The 24892-nt window shown below is 37.4% G+C and overlaps 1 protein-coding gene across 9 annotated transcripts in view; it reads right to left on the bottom strand.

Moving 5' to 3' along the window:
- The window catches only part of CD36 (CD36 molecule), a 214882-nt gene that overhangs the window by 85589 nt on the left and 104401 nt on the right, over positions 1–24892 (bottom strand). For 3 of the 9 annotated variants that reach the window (XM_036246789.1, XM_036246791.1, XM_036246794.1), the window contains exon 3: positions 16682–16841. The exons of 4 other annotated variants lie outside the window; for them this stretch is intronic. The gene's annotated coding sequence lies outside the window, so the exon portion shown is untranslated. Of the gene's footprint in view, positions 1–10514; positions 10531–12560; positions 12635–16681; positions 16842–24892 lie in introns of those variants that run through there. 2 more of the 9 variants (XM_036246795.1, XM_036246803.1) reach the window with 2 other exon arrangements.

Raw genomic sequence — 24892 nt, 5'->3', positions numbered from 1 at the left:
AGAGAAACAGGGAAATTGAGTAGGACAAATCTCAGATAAATCAAAAGGATTTCATAAAGCTCTAGAATTAAGACTTTTAGTCCTTAGATTATATGTCATATATAATTCCTCTGGTTCTGCATTTTATTTTCATGTAAAGATTAGACCCCGGTTTTCTTGGCTATACTTTCTTGTTCCAGTTTTGGGTTCCCCTTGTTCTGTTTGTAATCTTTTTTTTTTTTTTTAATCCTCACCTGAGAATATTTTTTCATTTATCTTCATATAGAGTGGGAGGGAAAGAGAGAGAGGAAGGGGGAGAGAGAAACTTTGACATGAGAAAGACACATCGACTGGTGGCCTACCGCACGACCCGACCAGTGCTGCTGGACAAACTGCAACGGAGGTATGTGCCTTTGATCAGAATTGAACCCACGACTCATTGGTCCACGGGCTGATGCTCTAACCACTGAGAAAACTGGCCAGGGTGCTCTGTTTGTATTCTAAATATATGTATACTAAGGGCTAGACCTATTCTTTCTCTTTTCTTCCTATATCTTCCCTTCCACAACAATGGGTGATACTCTATGGACTGAATTTAGCACATCTCTACAGTTAATTCCCAAAACTGTTTTTTCACCCCTAAATTCTGTCCTAATAGTAAATTTAGTCATCATTTTTGAGAATTCTTTTTCTTTTTCTTTATTGATTTTAGAGAGGGAGGAAGGGAGAGAGAGAGAGAAACATCAATCAGAGAGAATATCTATTGGCCACCTCCTGCATGCCCCCCCACTGGAGATTGGGCCCACAACCTGGGCATGTGATTCTTGGTGCATGGGTCAACACTCAACCACTGAGCCACACTGGCCAGGTGAGAATTCTTTATACACTAATAAAATTATACAAATATCTGTATTATTTCATTAATTTTTACAAAAACTTTGTAGATATAACTAATACGTATAACTTTGCAAGTTTAAATGGAGGTTTAGTAAAGTTAAATAACTTACTTCATGTTACAAGGCTCTAAGTAGCCACATTTGGGCCCAGGTCTTCATGGCTCTAGGTCTTGAGCTCTTATACAGTGTGTGATTGACTCCATTGTGATAATAAGTGTATGTCAACCTTCTGTGGACATCTCTACCCAGCTCCTTGAACACTCATTTCCCCTTCCTAATTTCCAAGTCTGTGTTCTCAATCTCTATATTACATCATCGTACTTCCTACTACCCAGCCTAAAACTCTTCCCCAGACACCCACTCATCTTTCAATTCCTAACAACTCTACTCACCATATATTTTCCATTTGTCTCCTATGTTTCCTTTTTTTTTTTTTTTAATCCTCACCCGAGGACATTTTTTCTATTTTTTGTACAGACAGAGTGGGAGGGAGAGAGAGGAAGAGAGAGAGAGGGAAACATCGATGTGAAAGGGACACATCGAGTGGCTGCCACCCACACGACCAACCAGGGCTGGGGATAAACTGCAACCGAGGTACGTGCCCTTAGCGGAAACCGAACCCGGGTCTCTCCGGACCGCAGGCGGACGCTCTAACCGCTGAGCCAAACTGGCCAGGGCTCCTGTGTTTCCTTTTCACTGTATTCACTTAAGTCAGGTTTCTATTACCAGCTACCTTGACTATTGCAATAGTCTCCTGATTGATTTTCCTGCATGCAGAATTACTCCTCTCTCATTTGTGCTTTCCAAATAATATTTTAAAATGCAAATTAGATATTATGATTTATGTATTTAAAATATAACATTAATAGTAACCATTCCCAAAAATATGGACTTTGAGCTTCTTATACCATTATTAAAGGCCCTCAATTATAATTTCTATACCTGCATAAAGTCTATTTTTCAATGAAATGGTCCCTGTATTCTCACCTTGCATTTATCACTGCTTCAAACATTTCTCTTATCTAGAATTTTCAGGGCTTCTGTCCAAGATGGTGCCATAGGAAGACCCTTAACTTACCTCTTCCATAAAGATATCGTATCTATACCTACAGACAGAGCAATTCTCCTTGAAGAGTAAATAAGGGCTGACTGAAATGCTTCTGGACAACAAATGAAAGGGAAACAAAATAAAGACAGGTAGGAGAGATGGAGACCCCTCCCCCATACACCTATTTGAAGTAGGAGCAATCATTGATGAGCCTGAGAGCTGACCTGCCTGTCTAGGAGCTGACCTGCCCACCATGGGGCACAGTGAAAAAACAGTGGTTTAAAGGGCACCTAGACTATATAAAAGGAAATTCACTGACACCTCCGAGCAGGGGTGGGGAACATCGGCCACAGGCCATATAACGCCTGTGAGATCATACCAGCTAGCATCACACGCCTCACCAAAGAGAAGCAGTTCCAGCCATCACACTAGGGGTGAGTTAATTAAATGTTTGACCAAATACCGCAGGATAATTTTTAAGTTGATATTTTGTATGGCCTGTGAATTATGTTATAAATATCCAAATGGCCCTTGGCAGAAAAATGGTTTCCTACCCTTTTCTAGAGCATCTGCCAAATGGAAGGGGACCTGCAAGGATAGGCTGTGGCACTGGAGAGGGCCATTTGTTGCCCTCCCACTACCCCAGGCAGAAGCATCATCCAGGCACTGTTGCCACCCAGCCAAGGCTGACAGAGTGTGCACCAGGCTCACAACAATGTGGCATCTTGACCCTGGGACTCCTCACCACCTGTTGCCACTTCAACTATATATCTAGGTCCTGGCATGGTTTACCTCCAGGACTCCCCAAGGCTCACACTGACTCAAGTTTTCTCTCTAAGATCCTGTCTTCCCATGTAGTTTACCTCTTGGACTTCCCACAGACCACACCCATTTCAGCTACAGGTTCATCTAGTCTGTCAAGGTGATTATGGTACAGCTTGCCCCCAGACTACTCATGGTCTATGACCACTCCAGCTATAGCTCTGGTCATCAGGACAGATTGTCTCCAGGACTCCCTGCAGCCTGAGCATACTCCAAGTCCAATCCTAGCTAGCCTGTAGAGGTGGCCCTAATGATATTGACACTGGGACACTCCATGGCCTGAATCAGCTCCAAATACAGCCCCAGCTGCCCCACAAGGTCTGCTCCTGAGGCACTGCATTGCTTGCACCTACTCCAGCTTTTAGCTCTGGGATCTGGTACAGCTTCTCCCTGGGATTTTGCACAGACCCACCTATTTCAACACCAGCTTCAATTGACCTACCAAGATGGCCCTGATGTTGCATGCCCCAAGGACTCCAACATCAGGTCCAGCTGGCCACCAAAAACACATACAGTCTACAAAAGCAAAGCACCTACACAAGACCACTTCTTTCAAGATGAGGAGAGGTTGCTGCTTCACCTAATTCATAAAAACAGACATAGAGACAACTAAAATAAGGAGACAGAAAACTATGTTCCAAACAAAAGAACAAGAGAAACCCCAGAAAAAAGAACTAAATGAAATGGAGACCAACAAACTACTTGATAAAGAGTTCAGAACACTGGTTATAATGATGCTCAATGCATTCAGGAGAAAAATAAACTCAGAGATAGACAATATAAAATAGAACCAATCAGAACAAAAATTAAGTGAAATGAAAAACACACCAGAGAGAATAAAAGCAGATTAGATGATAAAGAAGCAGAGTCAGCAAACTGGAAAACAGGGTAGTGGAAACTACCCAAATGGAACAACGAAAAGAAAAAATAATAATTTAAAAAATGAGGACAGTTTAAGGGACATTTGGGACAACATCAAGAGTATTAACATTCAGATCATAGGATTCCCAGAAAGAGGATAGAGAAAAGCACAGAAAATCTACTTAAAGAAATAGTCACTGAAAACTGCCCCCACTGGGTGAAGGTAACAGACATCCCAGTCCAGAAAGCTCAGAGGGTCCCAACCAGATGAACCTAAAGAGGCCCACACTAAGACATATTATAATTAAATTGTCAAAGACAAAAAGAGAATCTTAAAAAGCAGCTAGTGACATGCAAGGGGTCCTCTATAAGACTACAAGCTGATTTTTTAGCAGAAACTTTAGCAGGCCAAAAGTGAATGACATGGTAAATTTAAAGTGATTACATAAAAAACCTAAAACCAAAGAATATGATACCCAGCAATGTTATCATTCAGAACTGAAAAATAGTTTCCTAAACAGAGAAAAGCTAAAGCAGTTAACCACCACTAAACTTGCATTAATAGATATGTTAATGGGACTTCTTTAAGTGGAAAAAAAAAAAAAAATCCAAACTAAAAATAAGAAAAAGGCTAACATTTTGTAAATGCAGTGGATGGACTGATAAAGCCAGTATAAAGATTAAAATACAAAAGTATTAAGAGCATGTTATAACTACAGTAATACATTTAGAGATATACACACATACACAAGATGTAAAATATGAAGTAAAAAACATAAATGTAGGGGGCGAATAAAAAATGTGCTTTTAGAATGCATTTGAAGTTAAGCAATATCAACTAAAATAGACTGCTATAAACAAAGCTTGTTACATATGAATCTCATTTAACCACAATCCAAAAAACCAAAACAGATGCACAAATAAAAAGGAACCTAAACAAATCACTAAAGAAAGTCATCAATGCACAAGAAAAGAATGCAAGAGAAGGAGAAAGGAACAGAGAAGAACTACAAAAGCAAACCAAAAAAAATTAACAAAATAGCAATAAGTATATATGTATCCATAATTACTATAAATGTAAATAAATCTAATGCTCCAATCAAAAGAACTAGGGCAGCTCTGGCTGGTGTGGCTCACTTGGTTGAGCTACATCCCTTGCACTGGAAGGTCACTGATTCGATTCCCAGCCAGTGCACATACCCAGGGTGCATGTTTGATTCCTGGTCCAGGTGCATTTGGGGGGCAATTGATCAGTGCTTCTTTCTCATCTCTCTCTCTCTCCCTCTCTCCTTTTCTCCCTCTCTCTAAAATCAATAAAAATATATATTTTTAAAAAGACTTAAGGTGGTTAAATGAATTTAAAAAAGACCTGTGCATATGCTCCCTAAATGAAACACTTCAGACTGAAAGGCATGAACAGTCTCAAAGTAAAGGGACGGAACAAGATTTTAGTGAATGGAAACAGAAAGCTGTGTAGCAATGATTATATTAGACAAAATAGACTTTAAAACAAAGACTGTAACAACAAAGAGGGATGTTACATAATGATAAAGATATCAGTCCAACAAGAAGATATAATACTTGCAAATGTCCAACATAGGAACTCTTAAATATATAAAGCAAATATTAACAGAGGCAAAAAGAGAAATCTGTGGTAATACAATAATGGTAGGGACTAACACTCCACTAACATCAATGGATACATAATTCAGGAAACAGTGGCTTTATATGGCACATTAGATCAGATCAATTTAATAAATATGTCCAGAACATTCCACTAAAATTAACAGAATACACATTTGTTTCAAGTGCAAATGTAATATTTTCTGAGAAAGATCATATATTAGGCTACAGAACAAGTCTCAGTAAACTTCAGAAGTTTGAAATAATTTCATTATCTTCTGTGATTACAACAGCATAAAACTGGAAATAAATTTAAAAGGAAAACTTTTAAAAAGACACAAAAATGTGGAGTCTGTATAACATGATGCTAAGCTATCAATGGGTCAATGAAAAATCAATAGAGAAATGAAAACATTTCTCCGATTCCAAAATGGCAGCAGCGTGAACTGAAGCTACACAGACCGTCTCCCAGAACCAAATTGGAATTACAACTATAACACAGACAAATCGACGGGAAAAAGCAAGAGAAAAGCAGCTTGCGAGGAACATGTAACCAGGGACACTGACTCGATCCTGGTAGGATTGCGAAGGCACGAGACGGGGGCTGGGAGCCCACAGACAGCAGCGGCCTTGGCTGTGAGGAGCACCCTCGGGTTAAAGTCCCAAGCAGCTTCACAGCGCAGAACCACAACAGAGGCTAATAGCCATGACAGAGGCTAATAGCCACAGCCACTCACCTTGGGCTCTGGCAGAGGGAGGGCAGACTGGACTATAACTGTGAGGGACACTTGGGATTTGGAGGGCACTCAGAGCATTTGCTGAGTTGCGGCCATGCAGGACGATGGCCATCTTGCTTCTTCCCAGGGCTCTGGGGAGTGGCAGTGGCCCCTCCCTCGGAAAGCCAACCACACCCTGTGGGCCATTGAAATGCTAATTGAGGCTCATTAACAACCAGCATGTTACCCACCCTCAGGAAATCCCCTTATGCTGAGCACCTGATGGAATCTTTCAATCAACTGACAACCCAAAACTTTTCAAGTAACCTCTACTGCTAGCCTCCAGGCAAAAAGGTAGAGGATAACAGTACCTTTCCTGGGCTAGCAACATTAACCAGGAAAGTAAGACTTGACAGTGGTGTTTAACGTGGGTCCTCCCTCGCTCATCTAAACCCAGGACAGGGAACCACAAACAGCAGAACACCAACACCCTCAGGGAAAACTTGACAGGCTCCAAAGCCCACAGTGATAGCCAAAATGGTGAAACACAGAAACAAAAGCCAAATGAAAGAACAAGAGACCTCCAAAGAAGATGAGATCAATGTGGAGCAGTTAGGCAAATTAACAGAGCTAGAATTCACAGCCATTATCTTGAGGAAGCTCAACAGCATGAGTAAGGACATAGAGATGCTGAAAATAAACCAATTGGAAATTAAAAACCACCAAGAAGAGATCAAAAATGAAATATCAAAAATAAAGAACACATTGGAAGGTCTAAAAAGCAGAGTAGAGGAAGCTGAGGACCAGATCAGTGAATTAGAAGACAGGGTAGAAAAAATCAACCAATCAGAAAACAGAAAGGAAAAAAACAATTAAAAAACAAAAGACAGCTTAAGAGAACTGTGGGACAACTGGAAATGTAATAATATTTGCATCATAGGAGTCCCCAGAGAAGAAGAAAATGAGCAAGTGTTAGAGAATACATTCAAAGAAATAGTGTCAGAAAACTTCCCTATTTGGTGAAGGAAGAAGGCATTCAAGTTCAAGAAGCACAGAGAGCCCCAAGTAAGAAGAACCCAAACAGGCCTACACCAAGACACATAGTAATTAAAATGCCAGAAATTAAAGACAAAAAGAGAATCCTAAAAGCAGCAAGAGATAAGCAACAGGTTACCTACAAAGGAAACCCCATAAGGCTCTCAGCTGACTTCTCACAAGAAACACTACAGGCCAGAAGGGAATGGCATGAAGTAATCAAGGTCATGAAAAACAAGCATCTGAATCCAAGACTACTCTACCCAGCAAGGCTATCATTCAAAATAGAAGGTCAAATAAAGAGCTTCCCAGACAAAAAAAAAAAAGGCTAAGGAAATACATTAGCTCCAAACCAGCAATGCAAGAAATGTTAAAAGGACTGCTGTAATTAGTAGCAGAAATGGGAAGAAATATATAACCAAACTAAACAAAAATGGCAATAAATAAGTACATATCAATAATCACCTTAAATGTAAATGGATTGAATACTCCCATAAAAAGACACAGAGTAACTGATTGGATAAGAAAGCATGACTCATCTATACAATGTTTACAAGAGACCCACCTCACAACAAAAGACTCACACAGGTTGAAAGTAAAGGGATGGAAAAATTTTTTCCAAGCAAAGGGAAAGGAAAAAAAAAGCTGGGGTAGCAATACTCATATCTGATATAGTAGATTTCAAAATGAAGGCCATAACTAGAGACAAAGAAGGCCACTACATAATATTGAAAGGATCTATTCAACAGGAAGATATAACCTTGGTAAACATATATGCACCCAATATAGGAGCACCAAAATATATTAAATATCTTCTGAAAGACTTCAAAGGAGAAATCAACAGCAATACAATCATAGCAGGGGACTTCAACACCCCGTTGACATCACTGGATAGATCCTCTAGACAAAAAATTAGCAAGGAAACAGACTCTAAATGAAGCACTAGATCAAATCTCTACAAGTTCAAGAAGATTGAAATCATATCAAGCATCTTCTCAGATCACAATGGCATGAAACTAGAAATCAATTGCAACAAGAATATGCAAAGACATTTGAACACATGGAGGCTAAATAGCATGTTATTAAACAATGAATGGGTTACCAAGGAAATCAAGGAAGAAATTAAAAATTTCCTGAAAAACAATGAAAATGAACACACAACAACACAAAACCTATGGGATGCAGCGAAAGCAGTTCTGAGAGGGAAGTTCATAGCACTATAGACCTACCTCAAGAAACAAGAAAAATTTCTAATTGACTGTCTAACCTCACAACTTAAAGGATTAGAAAGCAAACAAAAAGAAAACCCCAGATCCTAAGTGAAATAAGCCAAGCAGAAAAATACAAATACCACATGATCTCACTTATATACGGAATATAATGAACACAACAGTCTGAGGAATACGGTTGACCCAGAAACATGGAAGTAGGGCACGAACTGACAATTCTCAGAAGAGGGGGTGGTGGGGGTGGGAAGAGATAAACCACAGAACTTATATGCATGTATGCATAACCAATGGAAATGGACAACAAAGCCGGGGATGGGGTGGGGGGTTGGGGGGGGGGCACTAGAGTTAAAAAGGAGAAACATCTGCAACAAAAAATAAAAAATTAAAAAATAAAATAAGTAGAAGCAAGGAAATAATAAAGATCAGAGTAGAAATAAATGACATAGAGACCAAACAATCAATTCAAAGATCAATGAAACAAAAAGCTGGTTCTTCGAAAAGATAAACAAGATTGATGGACCCTTAGCTAGACTCACCAAGAAACAAAAAGAGAACCCAAATACACAAAATCAGAAATGAAAGAGGAGAAGTAACAACTGACACCACAGAAAACAAAAGATCATTAACAGCTACTATGAACAACTGTATGGCAACAAATTCGACAATCTAAGTGAAATGGACAAATTTCTAGAAACACACAGTCTTCCAAAACTGGACAGGGAAGAGATAGAAAACTTGAACAGACCAATAACAACTAAGGAAATTGAAGAGGTAATCAAGACTCTCCCAGCAAATAAAAGCCCAGGCCCAGATGGCTTCATGGGGGAGTTTTATCGACCATTAAAAAAAAAAAAAAAAAAAAACTAACACCATTCTCCTCAAACTATTTCAAAAAATTCAAGAAGGAAGACTTCCAAACTCATTTTATGAGGCCAGCATAATTCTAATTCCAAAACCAGAAAAAGACACTACAAAGAAAGAAAACTACAGGCCAATATCCCTGATGAATATAGACGCCAAAATCCTGAACAAAATACTAGCAAATCGAATCCAGCAATACATCAAAAAAATTATTCACCATGACCAAGTGGGATTCATTCCAGGGATACAAGGCTGGTACAATATTAGCAAATCAATAAATGTGATACACCACATAAACAAAATGAAGAATAAAAACCATATGATCATATCAATAGATGCTGAAAAAGCATTCGACAAAATCCAGCATCCATTTCTGATAAAAACACTCAGCGATGTGGGAATAGAGGGATCGTATCTCGATATAATAAAGGCCATATATGAAAGACCTACAGCCAACATCATACTCAATGGGCAGAAACTAAAAACATTTCCCTTAAGAACAGGAACAAGACAGGGATGTCTACTTTTGCCATTCTTATTTAACATTGTACTGGAAGTATTAGCCCCAGCAATCAGACAGGAAGAAAAATAAAAGGAATCCAAATTGGAAAGGAGGAACTGAAACTGTCATTATTTGCATATGACATGATATTATACATAGAAAACCCTAAAAACTTCATCAAAAATCTATTAGACTTAATAAATGCATTTTACAAAGTGGCAGGATACAAAATTAACGTCAAGAAATCAACCGCATTTGTATACACCAAGATGAACTCACAGAAAGAGAAACTGAAAAAACAATCCCATTTACCATCGCAGCAAGAAAACGAAGATACCTAGGAATAAACTTAACCAAATAGGTAAAGGACCTATTTGCAGAAAACAACAGAACATTGAAAAAGGAAATAAAGGAAGATATTAAAAAGTGGAAGCACATACCTTGTTCATGGATTGAAAGAATTAACATCATTAAAATATCCATATTACCCAAAGCAATCTATAGATTCAATGCAATCCCCATCAAAATACCAATGACTTATTTCACAGAACTAGAACAAATACTTCAAAAGTTCATATGGAACCAAAAAAGTCCCTAAATAGCCACAGCAATTTTGAAAAAGAAGGACAAAGTAGATGGGATCACAATACCAGATATCAGGTTATACTACAAAGCGACTGTAATTAAAACAGCCTGGTACTGGCACAAGCACAGGCATATAGACCAGTGGAACAGAACAGAGAACCCCGAAATAGACCCAAGGCAATATGCTCAATTAATATTTGACAAAGGTGGCAAGAGCGTACAGTGGAGTAAAGACAGCCTCTTTAATAAATGGTGTTGGGAAAATTGGACAGCTACATGCAAAAAAATGAAACTAGACCATCAACTTACACCATACAGAAAAATAAACTCAAAATGAATAAAAGACTTATATTTGACCTGTGAATCCATAAAAATTCTAGAAGAAAATGTAGGCATCAAAATTTTGAACATCATACGCAGCAGAATTTTCACTGACACGTCACCTACGGCAACAGAAACAAAGGAGAAAATGAACACATGGGACTACATCAAACTAAAAAGCTTCTGCACATCAAAGGAAACAATCATCAAAATGGAAAGGCAACCCACTGTATGGGAAAACATCATTGCTAATGATACATCAGATAAGGGGTTAATTTCCAAAATATATAGAGTACTCATACAACTCAACAAAATGAAAAGAAAGAAAAAAAACAATTAAAAAATGGGCAGAGGAGCTGAACAGACACCTCTCTAAACAGGACATGCAAATGGTCAAGAGATATATGAAGAAATGTTGAACATCACTAATCATCAGAGAGATGCAAATTAAAGCAACAATGAGGTATCAACTCACACTTGTCAGAATGGCCGCCATCAACAAATCATCAAACAAGTGTTGGCGAGGGTGTGGAGAAAAGGGGAGTCTAGTGCACTGCTGGTGGGAATGCAGACTAGTGCAGCCACTATGGAAAACAATATGGTGTTACCTCAAAAAATTAAAAGTTGAACTTCCATTTGACCCAGTGATTCCACTGCTGGGAATATACCCTAAGAAGCCTGAAACACCAATCAGAAAGAATATATGTACCCCCATGTTCACAGCAGCACCATTTACAATAGCTAAGATCTGGAAACAGCCCAAGTGTGCATCAGTAGACGAATGGATAAAAAAGCAGCGGTACATATACCCAGTGGAGTACTATGCAGCTGTAAGAAAGAATGATTTCTTCTCCTTTGAGACGATATGGAGGGACCTGGAAAGTATTATCCTAAGTGAAACAAGCCAAGCAGAAAACAGCAAATACCACATGATCTCACTTATATAAGGAATACAATGAATATAACAGTCTGAGAAATAAGGTACACCCAGAAACACAGAAGTAGGGTCTAGACTGACAACCCTCAGAAGAGGGGGTGGTGGGGTGTGGGAAGAGATAAACCACAGAACTTATATGCATGTATGTATAACCAATGGACATGAACGACAATGACGGGGACGGGGCGGGGTGGGGGGGCGGCGATGGGGAGGAGGGTGTCAATGGGGTAAAAAAGGAGAAACATCTGTAACAACAATAAAATTAAAAAATTAAAATTTAAAAAACAGAAATGAAAACATTTCTCGTGACAAATGAACATCAAACACAATAATTCAAAATCTTTAGTACATAGCAAAAGCAGTTCTAAGAGGTCCTCTTAGCAATACAGGCCTACCTTAAGAAATAAGGAAAATCTCAAACAGTATAACCTTATACCAAAGAAACTAGAAAAAGAAGAAAAAACAAAGTCCAAAGTGAGTAGTAGAAAATAAATAATAAAAATCGGAGAAATAAAATGGAGATTATAAAATCTATATAAAAGATTAACATAAGTAAAAGCTGGTTCTTTGAAAAGGCAAACAAAATAAACCTTTTTAGCCAAACAGCAAAGACAAGAGGGGTTGGGGTGCTCAAATAAATAAAATCATAAATAAAAGAAGATATTGAACATTGATACCACAGAAATAAGAGAATCCTCTCAATAATTATATGCCAATAAATTGAACACCTTGAAAGAAATGGATAAATCCCAGAAATATATACTTTTTTAAGACTGAATCAGGAAGAAACAGAAAATCTGAACATATGGATTACTAGAAACAAAATTGAATCAGGAATCCAAAAACTCCCAACCAACAAAATTCCAGGTACAGAAGACTTTACTGGTGAATTCTACCAATCAACAAAGAAAAATTAATACCTATCCTTTTCAAACTATTAAAAAAAACAAACAAACAAAAAAAAACTGGAGGCGAGAATACTTCCAAACTAATTCTACATGACCAGCATTTAGTATCATTACCCTGATACCAAAACCAGACAAAGACACTACAAAAAAGAGAAAATTACAAGTCAATATCCTTGATGAACATAGATACAAAAATATTAGCAAACCAAATTCAGCAATACATTAAAAAGATCATACATTATAATCAAGTGTGATTTCCTCCAGCGATTCAAGTGTTGTTCAATATCCACAAATAAATCATGGTGTATCACCTAAACAAAATGAAGGATAAAAATCATATGCTCACCTCGATAGATGCAGAAAGGGGATTTGCTAAAATCCAACATGCATTGATGATAAAAACTCTCAACAAATTGGTATAGAAGGAAAATACCTCAACATAATAAGGGTTATACATGATAAACACACATCTAATATTATACTTAATGTTGAAATGCTCAAAGTGTTTTCTCTAAGACCAGTAATAAGACAAGGATGCCCACTCTCATCATTCTTATTCAACACAGTTTTGGAAGTCCTAGCCTCAGCAATTATGAAAGAGGTGGGAGAGAATAATAGACTAGAGAGCTAACCATAGTGGTATAATAGCCATAGTTATAAGAAATGTTACTTATCCTTTGCAATATTAATTGTTGTTGCTTTGTTCTGATTAAAGAAAAGCCTGTTCTTGGCCGTGGTGTGGCTCGATGGATTGAGTGACACCCCATGGACTGAGAGGTCCCAGTCTGATTTCCTGCCAGGGCACGTGCCTGGGTTGCAGGCTCAATCCCCAGTAGGGGGCATGCAGGAGACAGTAGGTCAATGTTTCTGTTTCACATTGATGTTTCCATCTCTCTCCCTTCCTCTTTCTCTAAAAAATCAATAAAAACCTATTTTAAAAAGAAAAGCCCATTCTGATGTGGCTAGGAGGTGTACACCTCAGGAGTTAACCTCAGGAATGCTGTCCATTCTTCTAATCTGAGGACAAGCAGACTACCTGACATCATGGAAAGATTAACAACATGATTATCAGAACACTGGACTCCTGACTGTGACTCACTGGCGACCAGCCCCTGTAGACCCCCATTCCACATTCCTCCCCGCCTTGCCTATAACCAATTTACCCATTTTTTTTCCCCTTTTTGCCCAACTGCCTTTTCTCCCATAGTCACTGCTTCTCTACCCTTTAAAAGTAGCTGCCAAGTCCTGGCCAGTTTGTCTCAGTGGTTAGAGTGTTTGCCCGTGGTCCAGAGACACCCAGTTTCGGTTCCCACTATGGGCATGTACCTTGGTTGCAGTTTGTCCCAGGCCCTGATTGGGGTTGTGTGGGAGGCAGCCAGCCACTAGATGTGTCCCTTTCACATCGATGTCTCTTTCTCTCCCCCACCTCCCCTTTTCTCTCCCTCCCACTCTATCTGAACAAAAAAATAGAAAAATATATCCTCAGGTGAGGATTAAAAAATAAATAAATGAAATAAATAAAAAAATAAAAGTAGCTGCCAAGTGAGAGGGGCAGAGCAGATTTTACAGGATGACCTACTGCTCTCCATTCTGCCGGCAATATTGGAATAAATGCTCACATACGATTCAACCTTGTCTCTGCTTAATTGGCTCAAGTAGTGACAGGCAGCCCAGACCCATTCATTGTCTAGCTTCAATCAGACAAAAAATAAATAAATAATAGTAATAAAAGATATTTAAATTGAAAAGGAAGAAGAAAAATTGCCACTATTTGCACATAACATAATACTATATGTAGGAAACTAAAAATTCTACCAAATAACAATTTATTAGAGCTAATAAATTCAGCAAAATTACAGGATACAAAAATAATATTCAAAATCTGTTGTATTTCTATAAACAAATAAACCCTCAGAAAGAGAAATTAAGAAACCAATCTTATTTAGAATTTTATCAAAAAGAATAAAATATCTAAAAATAAATTTAACCAAGGATGTAAAAAGATCTGTACTCTAAAAACTATAAGACATTGATGAAAGAAACTGAAGACACAAATAAATAAAAGAATATACTGTGTTCATGGATTAGAAAAGTTAATATCATTAAAATGTCCATACTACCAAAAGCAATGTCCAGATTTAATGCAATTCCTATCAAAATATCAATGATTTTTTTTTTTTAGAATTGAAACAAATGACCCCCTAATTGATATGCAACCACAAAAGACCCCAAGTAGCCAAAGCAATCTTGAGAAAGAAAAACAAAGTTGGAGGTATTATACACTGATTTAAAACTATGCTACAGAGCTATAGTAATCAAAACAGTTTGATACTGGCATAAAAAACAGACATATAGATAAATGGAACAGAATAGAGAGCCCAGAAATAAACCCACACTTATGTGGTAAGTAAGTCTCTGACAATGCGGGCAAGACCATACAATGTGGAAAAGACAGTCTCTTCAATAATTGCTATTGGAAAAACTGGAAAATAACATGCAAAAAATGAAAGTAGACCACTTTTTTCCCGCCATATACAGAAATAAATTAAAAATGGATTAAATACTTAAATGTAAGTATTTATTTAAGTATTTATTTAAGTATTTATGCAAGACCTGGAACATAAAACTCCTAGAAGAAAACAAAGGCAGTAAACTCTTTAACATCAGACTTAGCAATCAAATTTTTTTTGGTATGTCTCCTCAGGCAAAGGCAACAAAAGTAAAAATATACAAATAGAACTACATCAAATTAAAACCATTTGCACAGAAAAGGAAACCATCAACAACATGAAAGGCAACCCACTAAATGGGAGACGATATTAGCAAATGATATATCCAGAATATATAAAGAATCCACACAACTCAACATGGAAAAGGAAAAAAACAAAACAAATAATCCAATTTAAAAATGGATAGAGAACCTGAATAAGTATTTCTTCAAAGAAGACATACAGATGGCCAACAGATACCTGAAAAGATGCTCAACATCACTAATCATCTGGGAAATACAAATCAAAATCACAAGATATCACCTTACACCTGTCAGAATGGCTATTATCAAAAAAATAACAAGTGTTGGCAAAGTGGAGAAAAGGAAATTCTTGTGCACTGTTAGTGGGATTATAAATTTGTGCAGTTACTATGGGAATTACTACAGAGATTCCTCAAAAACTTAAAAATAGCACTACTGTCAATCCAGAAATTTCACTTCTGGGTATTTATTTGAAGAAAACCAGAACAATAATGTGAAAAACATATGCATCTCTATGTTAACTAAAGCATTGTTAGTAATAGGCAAGATATGAAGGCACCTAGGTGTTCATTAATAGATGAATGGATAATGAAGATATTTTATATACATATAGAATAAAATACTACTCTGTTGTAGAAAAGAATAAAATCTTGCCATTTGTCACAACATGGATGGAACTTAGAATATTATGTTTAGTGAAATAAGTCACAGAAAAAGATAAATACCACATGATCTCACTTACATGTGAAGTCTACACAATGAAACAAATGAATGTACAAAATGAAACAGAAATGAACTCAAAAATAAAGAGAATAAACTGATGGTTGCCAGGGGGGAGAGAGGTGGGGGTTGAGCAGATAATGAGAAGGGGATTAAAAAGTACTAACTTTACCCTGGCTGGTTTGGCTCAGCGGTTGGAGCATCGGCCTGTGGACCAGAGAGTCCCAGGTTCAGTTCCTGCTAGGGGCATGTACCAAAGAAAAAAAGTACTAACTTCCAGTTTTAAAATAAATCATGAGGATGTAATGTACATCATAGAGAACAGAGTCAATAATATTATAATATTATTGTGCAGTGACAGATGGTTACTAGACATTGTGGTGATCACTATGTAAAGTATATAAATGTTGAATCACTATTTTGTACACCTGAAACTAATGTAACACTGCATGTCAACTATAATGAAAAATATTTTTTTATAAATTAGAATTTTCTACTTTCTATTGAAATGTTACCCATACTTTCCAAATTCATTGATCTTTAACAATGGTGTGTGTGCTGAAAGATTTTAAAAATTATAACATGTTCAATCTCCATCCCAGACAACTCGAATTAAAATTAATATTTGCAAATTACTGTTACTTCCATATTCAGAAATGACTGTTATTGCTATTATAAGCTTACTAGTGAGTTTATGCAAATGAATGAAACCACTTCCTCAAGACACTTTGCACTCTATAAGAAAACTGTCATAATATGGACACATACATGTATAAATATCATAGATATATCATATAATATTATCACATATATGTTAGTGGCATTCTTTTATTGTGTTCAGTATACAACAAGCATTACCATATTCAGCAGCCCACAGTAATCTTACTTTAAGATTCAATGAAATCAGTTCCTCTCCATGATGTCTTCTTCAATTCAGATTGCCAGCGAAACTTTTCCTGCATTGACCTTCCATAGTGTTATATGTGAGGCCTTACTTCCCTGTACCTTTAAAACTTACTCTATCCTATTTCACATATTTAACCTCTCTGGGGAAAAAAAAAAAAAAATTGAGGATTTATTCATTTAATTTAATCCATAGTCCCTAGATACTAAACAATTGTTTAACAAATGGATTTTATATAAATCATAGTTTTAGGAAATGCATTTCTCTGATTGGCAATTGCGGTGATTTCATTGATATTTTTAAAAATTATACCTACTTCCAAAAGGTATTTAAACAACATAAAATCAATGGTAGCATGAAACAAAATAAATAAATAAATAAATAAATAAATAAATAAATAAATAAATAAAATAATGGTGAAGGAGGAGCAATGGATTATATCAAAACCTTAGCTGAGGAATGTTAGTTTGCTCAAGCCCAACTTAGGTGTCTACTGGCAGCCAGGACCACAGGGAACTGTGAAATGTTTCAAAGAGCTTATCATAAAATAATTTCTTCATACACCAAACTCTAAGATAAATTCAGTAGGTTTTTATAAGAGATAAACATTGAAACGAAGACTGTCTTCAAAGAGTTTTGATGAAAGTTTCAGAAACAGAAAATATCCTCGAAGACTCAGAATCTAAGTCCTATATGGTTTGGCCATTGACCACTTCTCCACCCTTAACTCTTATTGTCGTCTGCTTTACACTCTGTTCAAATCACACTGACTGCCCCGGAATGTGTCAAACTAGGTCCCTCCGCCGACCTTCCACTGGCTATTCCCTCTACTTCAAATCTTCTCGTCCCAGATAGCTGGGTGCTGGCCCTGCTCCCTCTCTTCCCTGGGCTTCTCTGCCCAAACATTCTCTTTCTAGGGGCCAATGTATTTAAAAGAATAATTTCTCATCACACTCCATAGTCTAACTTCACTTTACTTAATTTATTATGCCACCTAATTTTATCACATATAGGGCTTGGCAAAGTAGGTTTACAGTTATTTGTATGGACAAATAATGAATAAATAATAATACAAATAAATACATAAATAAGACAAGAATAAGCTATGTTATTTCACATACTCAGAACTGTAAACCTACTTTTGCCTACCCCTGCATTAGTTTGGTATTTTTAAAAATCTTAAACATCTTTCTTTGATATGAAAATGTAAGTTCCTTGTGGCCAGGGAATTTACATTCTTGTTCATTTCTATATTTCACACTACCTAGAATAGTACCCAGCAAATGGAGAGCATCCCAGAAATATCTGTTCACTGTTTAAATAAATTACGTTTCATAGTTTCATAAAATTTAATGTTGAACCTTCATTTCATGAAATAATTTCTGTGGGGAATGGAATATCTATAATCCCAAAAATAGCTTTCATATGATTTGCTTTTATACAAGAAATGATAGAAATTGCAAAAACAAAAAGCCACTACTAAAATACGAATTTTCTATTGCTTCATAACAAACCACTACAAACTTAGTATTCAACGCAAAACCCATTTATTATCTCACATTTCTGTTTGTCAAAAGCCTGGTCTTGAAGTGGCAAAATTCTCTTTTCGGGGCCTCAGAAGCCTGAAAGCAAAGTTTCTGCCGAGCTACATTATCATTTGAGGTGTGGGAGTCCTCTTCAAACTCATGTTTATTGATCAAAGCAAATTCCTGTGGTTGTAGAACTGCTTCCTGCTTCCTTGCTTGCGGTTGGCCAGGGATTGCCTAAGCTCTTTTTTTTTTTTTTTTTTATCCTTACCCGAGGACATTTTCCCATTTGTTTTATTCAGATAGAGTGGAAGGGAGAGAGAGGAAAAGAGAGAGAGAAACATCGACGTGAAAGGGACACATCTGAGTGGCCGCCACCTGCACTGGGTCGGGGACAAACTGCAGCCAAGGTACATGCCCTTAGCAGGAACCGAACCTGGGTCTCTGTGGACTGCAGGCTGACACTCTAACTGCTGAGCCAAACCAGCCAGGGCTGCCTAAGCTCTTCAAGGCTATGCTCAGGTCATAGTTATATGTGACCCTCACAACATAGTAGCTTACTTTTCAAAAACATTTCTTGCAATACTGGTTTGGTGGTTATGTCCCTTAGCCTCTTCTTGTTTGGGAAATTCTTTATCTGTCCTTCTATTCTAAATGATTGACTTGCTGGGTTGAGTAATATTGATTGTACATCCCTGCTTTTTATCACTTTCAGTATTTCTTGCCAATCCCTTCTGGCCTGCAAATTGTTGAGAAATCAGCTGACAGTCTTATGGTAGCTTTCTTGTAGGTAACTGTCTTTCTCCTGCTGTTTTTAAAATCCTCTCCTTTGGTATTTTAATTATGTTCTTTGGGTTCATCTTTCTGGACTTGTATGTCTGTTTCCTTCATCAGGTTAGGAAAGTTCATCATCACTATTTTTTAAAATAGTTTTCACTTTCTTAATTCCTTGCTATATATCTTCTCCTTCTGGTTTCCCTCTGATGCAAATGTTGGTACACTTAGTGTTGATCCAGAGACCCCTTAAACTATCCTCATTTTTTGGATTTTTTTTTTTTCTGTTCTGATTGGATTTTTATGCTAGCTTATGCTTCAAATCTCAAATCTCTGATTCAGTCCTCTGCTGTTGATTCTCTCTAATGTATTCTTCATGCTAGTTATTATATTATTTCTGACTGATCCCTTTTTATACTTCTCATGTCCTTGTTTTGTTTTCCATTCTTTGTTGATGTTCTCACTGAGATGACTGAGCATCCTTATAACCAATGTTTTGAACTCTGTATCTGTTAGATTGCTTGTTTAGTTCTTTTTCTGGAGCTTTGTTCTGTTATTTTATTTTAGACACGTTTCTTTGCCTTTTTATGTTGGCTTCTTCCTGTATTTATTTCCATGTATTAGGTGGAGCTGCTAGAGCTATCAATCTTGGTAGTATGGTCTTATGTAGTAGATGTCTTGTGGTCCCAGTGTCACAGTCTCCCTGGTCACCTGTACCAGATGCTCCAGGTGTGTCCTTTGTATGGGTTGTATGTGCCCTCCTATTGTAGTTGGGCCTTAATGGCTGTTGGCACCTCAGTGGGAAGGACTGATCCTCAAGCTGATTGAATATGAGGATTGGTCATGATTACAGCAGAGGAACTGTTGTGCTGAGGTTGACCTCACAGACCAAGATTCACTTTAGTGGGGCTCTAGTGCCTACCAAGTTCACCCTTATGGTGTGTCATCTGTGTAGATGGTTTTATGGTACCCTGGTGTGGTCTGAAGCTAGCCACTAGGTGTTTTGGGCCACTAGGTTTGTTAGGTCTGGGGCCTCTTATGCAGGCCCAGATCAGCCTCTGCCTTTGCTCTGCCCGGGGCCAGCTGGTATAACCTACATTGTGCTCTATCTGCAGATGTTTTCTGCTTATGCTGGGCTTGGATGTGATGGGGAGATGTTAAGTTGTGAACTGAGGCTGGCTGCCACTAATGTCAGGGTTGGGGCAGCTTAGCAAGAGGTACAGGGTGTGCTAAGGCCAGATGCTACTTGTTTGGGATTAGTGAACATTTGAGAGATTTTAGGAAAGTCCACAGCCTGAGCCAAGACAGACCATTTGTGTGGAAAAGTCACTGGAAATGGCTTGAGTAGGCCCACAAGTTGGGTGGGGCAGGGTCTCAGGGAATCACCAGGGTGGGACAAACAGTGTTAGCTGAGTTGACAGAAACTCAGATAAGGTGATCACCAACACATTCAGGGGCAGAGCTCAGCAATGAAACAATGGCTTCTGCTAGCACTCTGTTCTGGAGAAAGCTTCCTCTCCAGCCCTTGCCCTGAAGCCAGACAATTCAGTTTTCTAGGTGTGCCTATGTTTTTGAATTGCTGCTATTAGGGCTGGAGCTCAGAGCAAGTGAGTCTGTCAGAAAGTAACTTCATGCATGGGCCCTTTAAGAGGATTGCTTGGGACTCTACAAGCTCTCTGTCTCATTTAGCCGAAATCCCTTCTGGTTTTCACAGCCAGAAGTTATGAAGACTTTTCTTCCCAGCACTGGAATCCTGGGCTGGGAAGCACAGGGTGGGCTCAAGGGGGGACCTCCACAGCCAAGATATTCCTCCTGATCTTTAAGCACCACACATGGATGTGGGACCAGCCCATTCTCTTCTCTGCCACTCCTACCAGTTTCAGTGTGGCTTCTTTATAGCCTTAGTTATAGGCCTTCTGTTCAGCTAGACTTCAGGTGGTTCTCAATGATGACTGTTCTGTAGTTTAGCTGTAATTCTAAAGTGGTTGTTGGAGGATGTGAGCGCAGTATTTACCTATTCTTTTATCTTGACTAGATGTCTCAAAAATTTTCCTGTGACATAACTAAATAATGAAGAGCATCATTTGTTAATACATAAAATGAAAGTTTTAATGTATTATGTTTCAGTGCCAAATATGTAGTAAAATGTAAGCCAAAATTTAACTACCTTTTTGTCACTAAATACAAACAAAAACTTCTTTGAGTGATACTTGAATTCTTGTATCATATTTTTTTACATCTCTACTGTTTAATTTCATAATTACAGATTAAGAAAGAAGGTTGCAAGCTGCTTTATGAAGACACTTTTTCATCAATAGCACCATCTGGATGATGCCATTATACCTAACCAAACCAAATTCAATTCAATTCAATATATGTGACACTATACATATTTTGATAATTGATCTTGAATTCCTAGAGACAATTCTTTTTGCTTTATTAGAATGGGAATCAACTATATGCAATTTTTAAGTCTGATAACAATAATATTGGTACAGATTTGCAGACATTTGTACTTTTCCCTTCTACTTTCAGCTGTGGTTTTCTATATCCTTTGGTTTCTCAATATGATATCTTTAACCCATGATTTATAAAATAGTTTTTACAATAAAAATAATGGTAGGTTATTCCCCGGCCATTTTTCTCAGTGGTTAGAGCATTGGCCCACTCACTGAAGGGTCACAGGTTCGATTCCCCGTAAAGGACACGTACCTGGGTTGCAGGTTCTATCCCCAGCCCGAGTCAGGGCATGTGTAGGAGGCAACCAATCAATGTTTCTCTCTTTCTCACTCCCCTCCCACCCTCCATTCCACTCTCTCTAAAAATCAATGGAAGAAATATCCTCTCTTGAGGATTAATAGAAAAAACATATAATGGTTGGTTAAAATAGAATAGAGCTTTAATAGCTCTCCTTATTGCTGGCAGCGCTCAGTTTTGATAACTTTTTCATTTTTCACTTAGAGCTTCCTTCCTTGTCCCTGAGACATTATTCTAAGCTTCCAGTTCAAGGACTCTCTACACTATAATATCCCTCAAGCGACTATATAGAAGATATTAGTTTATATGTGTTGTAAGAGCAAAAAGGGAAGCAACTAAGAAGCTCTGACCTGATCTAAAGGAAACATCTGGCCCCTAACATTAGTTATGTGTTAAAAAAGAAACAGACCTATGGAATTTTAAAATTAACAACAATGACCATAATACAGAAATGGGTGAGCTTAGCAATTATGGTTTTAGGCCTAATTCTTTTACAAGATTTACATGACATCACCCCATCAAGGAAACTTAGAAACCCTAAGAACCCAACAGTCCTTTGCATAAAGACTTTCATTGCACATAAAAGTCTTAAAGCAGAAAATACGTGTGTTTTATAATGGGCACATTTGTGTCTTTTAATAGACAGAGGAAGCAGTTAGACCTGTAAGTCTTCCTATAAACTTCTCTCTTCCCAGAGAAGTCAACTTTGTACTCATCTTGTTTACAGACACAATATCTGAATGTGACTTTTATTATAGTTTTCTTTATCTTTTGACTTTGTATTTTGAACTTTTAAAAAGTGAAAATAAAGATATAATGACTTTACATGACCATATTCCAGCTTCAATATTTATCAACATTTTGCCATTTGGACAGCAAGTGCATTTTAGATACTCAGTCTAAAAGACCTCGATGACTAGGAAGGGAAATATGAAGTCCATCTTAAAAAAGAATGAATATGCAAACACTGGAAGTTGAAAGCTAAATCAGAGATTAGATTAGAATAGAAAAGTCTAAGGGTGGAAGTCATTAGGAAAAAATCATAAAATTTTATGTTTGCTTTGCATGCATATCAAATCACAAGCCAGAAGAAGCTGATTACATTTATTTCTCTATGTTAGTTATAGTGTTAAGAAATCCATAGGATCATATAAATCACTGAGTCTAAAAATGTTACTCCTACTTTTCTTGATGATACTTCAAATGTAAACTCTAGTTCATTGCCTTACTATCAAACAGGGAATTTGTCACATTATAATTTAATTCCCTTGGAGGTTTGGCTCAGTTGTCAGTCACAACTCAATGGATTTAGCCTTGTTTATAGCACAGTGCCTGTCCCATTAAAGGCCTTCTATGGAAGTTAATGGCATAAATTATTCCAATGTGGTAAGTGAGGAGACTTGTTTCTGGGTGCTGGAATGGATAATTGAGAGGTTGATGTGCTACCCAGGTGACAAAGATTCATGAAAGGGAGGACTGGTAATATTCTGAGGGAAAAAGCCACACAACTACACATTTTTGAGCCATGTCAGCTCTAGGCCTATCAGAAAACTAGCTTATCCAATGACATTAGCAAATTTTCACATACTCCAATAAGCAGCAAAAAGCACTAACAACAACAGATGTATGTGACTGTTCATCTATCTTTTCTTTCCTCCCAAACCCAGCTTCCCTTCCTTCCCCATCATTGAAGATCTTTTTAGACTAAACAACTAAATGGGCTATCCAGATCCCCTTGGTACTTTTGCCCATGCTAAAAGTAGTTTCTTCACAGGAAGAAACTATAGACAATAAGTAACTTGTAAAGTATTCTGACCTGTAAAAGGTTAAATCTACCGAGAACATTCTCAACTATAGTTTCATCTATCTTAAATTGCTGAGCAATACTTAGATATCCTCAAGCACCTGTAAAAAGCAATTAGATATGTTAGGTAAGAACTGGAAAATATTTTTACATTCTTACATTATGTGAGATATCTCAGTGTATTCCTTTGAATGGTTTCAGGGAATTAGTAAAAATTGTTGCTATCATCCAACTTGCCACTGATAATACCATAAATTCACCACCTTTCCTCTGCAGTCCTTTGAACAGGTACTCGACAACAGCTGCCACATGTGAGTTGTTATCACAGTTTCCCTCAGGAAGAGGCAGTTAGGTTAACTATTTTGGTGGTTTAATGAAATTTTTAAATGTTTTTATGCAACTGCAATGTAAGAGACTGAAACAAGGTATATTATCAAAGCAAGCTCTTTTTTTTTCCTTTACCAAGAACCTAAGTCCTAGATAAATCTTCACTGATTTAGTTTATCAGAAGGATTAATGTTTTTCTATTTTTCTTACAAGTCTTAGGAGTTTCCTTTTTTAAAAAAGTTCTTTTTTCACATTTATAGTCATGTTATAGAAATTTCTAGTAATTTTCCATCATGGCTTGAAAATATATTTGTTTGTAGAAGACATAAATAAAATATGTTCAGAAAATACTACTGATGTCTCCATTTATGTTTACTGCTTTTCCCGGCCATGTATAATACAGAAATAAAGAATACGTTGCTTATGACAATGATCAAGACAAAAATTCTACACAAACACCAGCTAATTCTTCTTGGAGAAAAATGTACATTTAGTTGAGCATTTGGTTTCCCCTGAAAGGCAGAAAATTAATGTCAGGAGCACAGAGAATTTAAGAGCTGCTCTATTCAGAAAGATTGTTTTTTTCTTATAAACTCCTAGAGAAATTTACTGGCAGTGACGCTCATTTGAAAAGGAACAAATGCTGCCTTGTGTTATTGATTATCCTTATCCACTAAATTATGAGTCTCTGGGGGGAAGTGACTGTAGCTTTGCAATCATCACTGTGTCTAAAATTTTTCTTTTCTTTTTTTTTTTTTTATCCTCACCCGAGGACATTTTTTCCATTTTTTGTTCAGGTAGAGCAGGAGGGAGAGAGAGGAAGAGAGAGAGAGAGAGAAACATCGATGTGAAGGGACACATCAAGTGGCTGCCACCCGCACGAGCAACCAGGGCTGGGGACAAACTGCAACTGAGGTACGTGCCCTTAGCGGGAACCGAACCTGGGTCTCTCTGGACCGCAGGCCGACGCTCCAACCGCTGAGCCAAACCGGCCAGTGCTAAAAT

The sequence above is a fragment of the Molossus molossus genome, unplaced genomic scaffold (assembly GCF_014108415.1).
Source record: "Molossus molossus isolate mMolMol1 unplaced genomic scaffold, mMolMol1.p scaffold_m16_p_7, whole genome shotgun sequence".
In the NCBI taxonomy this organism is placed as follows: Eukaryota; Metazoa; Chordata; class Mammalia; order Chiroptera; family Molossidae; genus Molossus; species Molossus molossus.
This window is presented reverse-complemented; position numbering and strand designations above follow the sequence as displayed.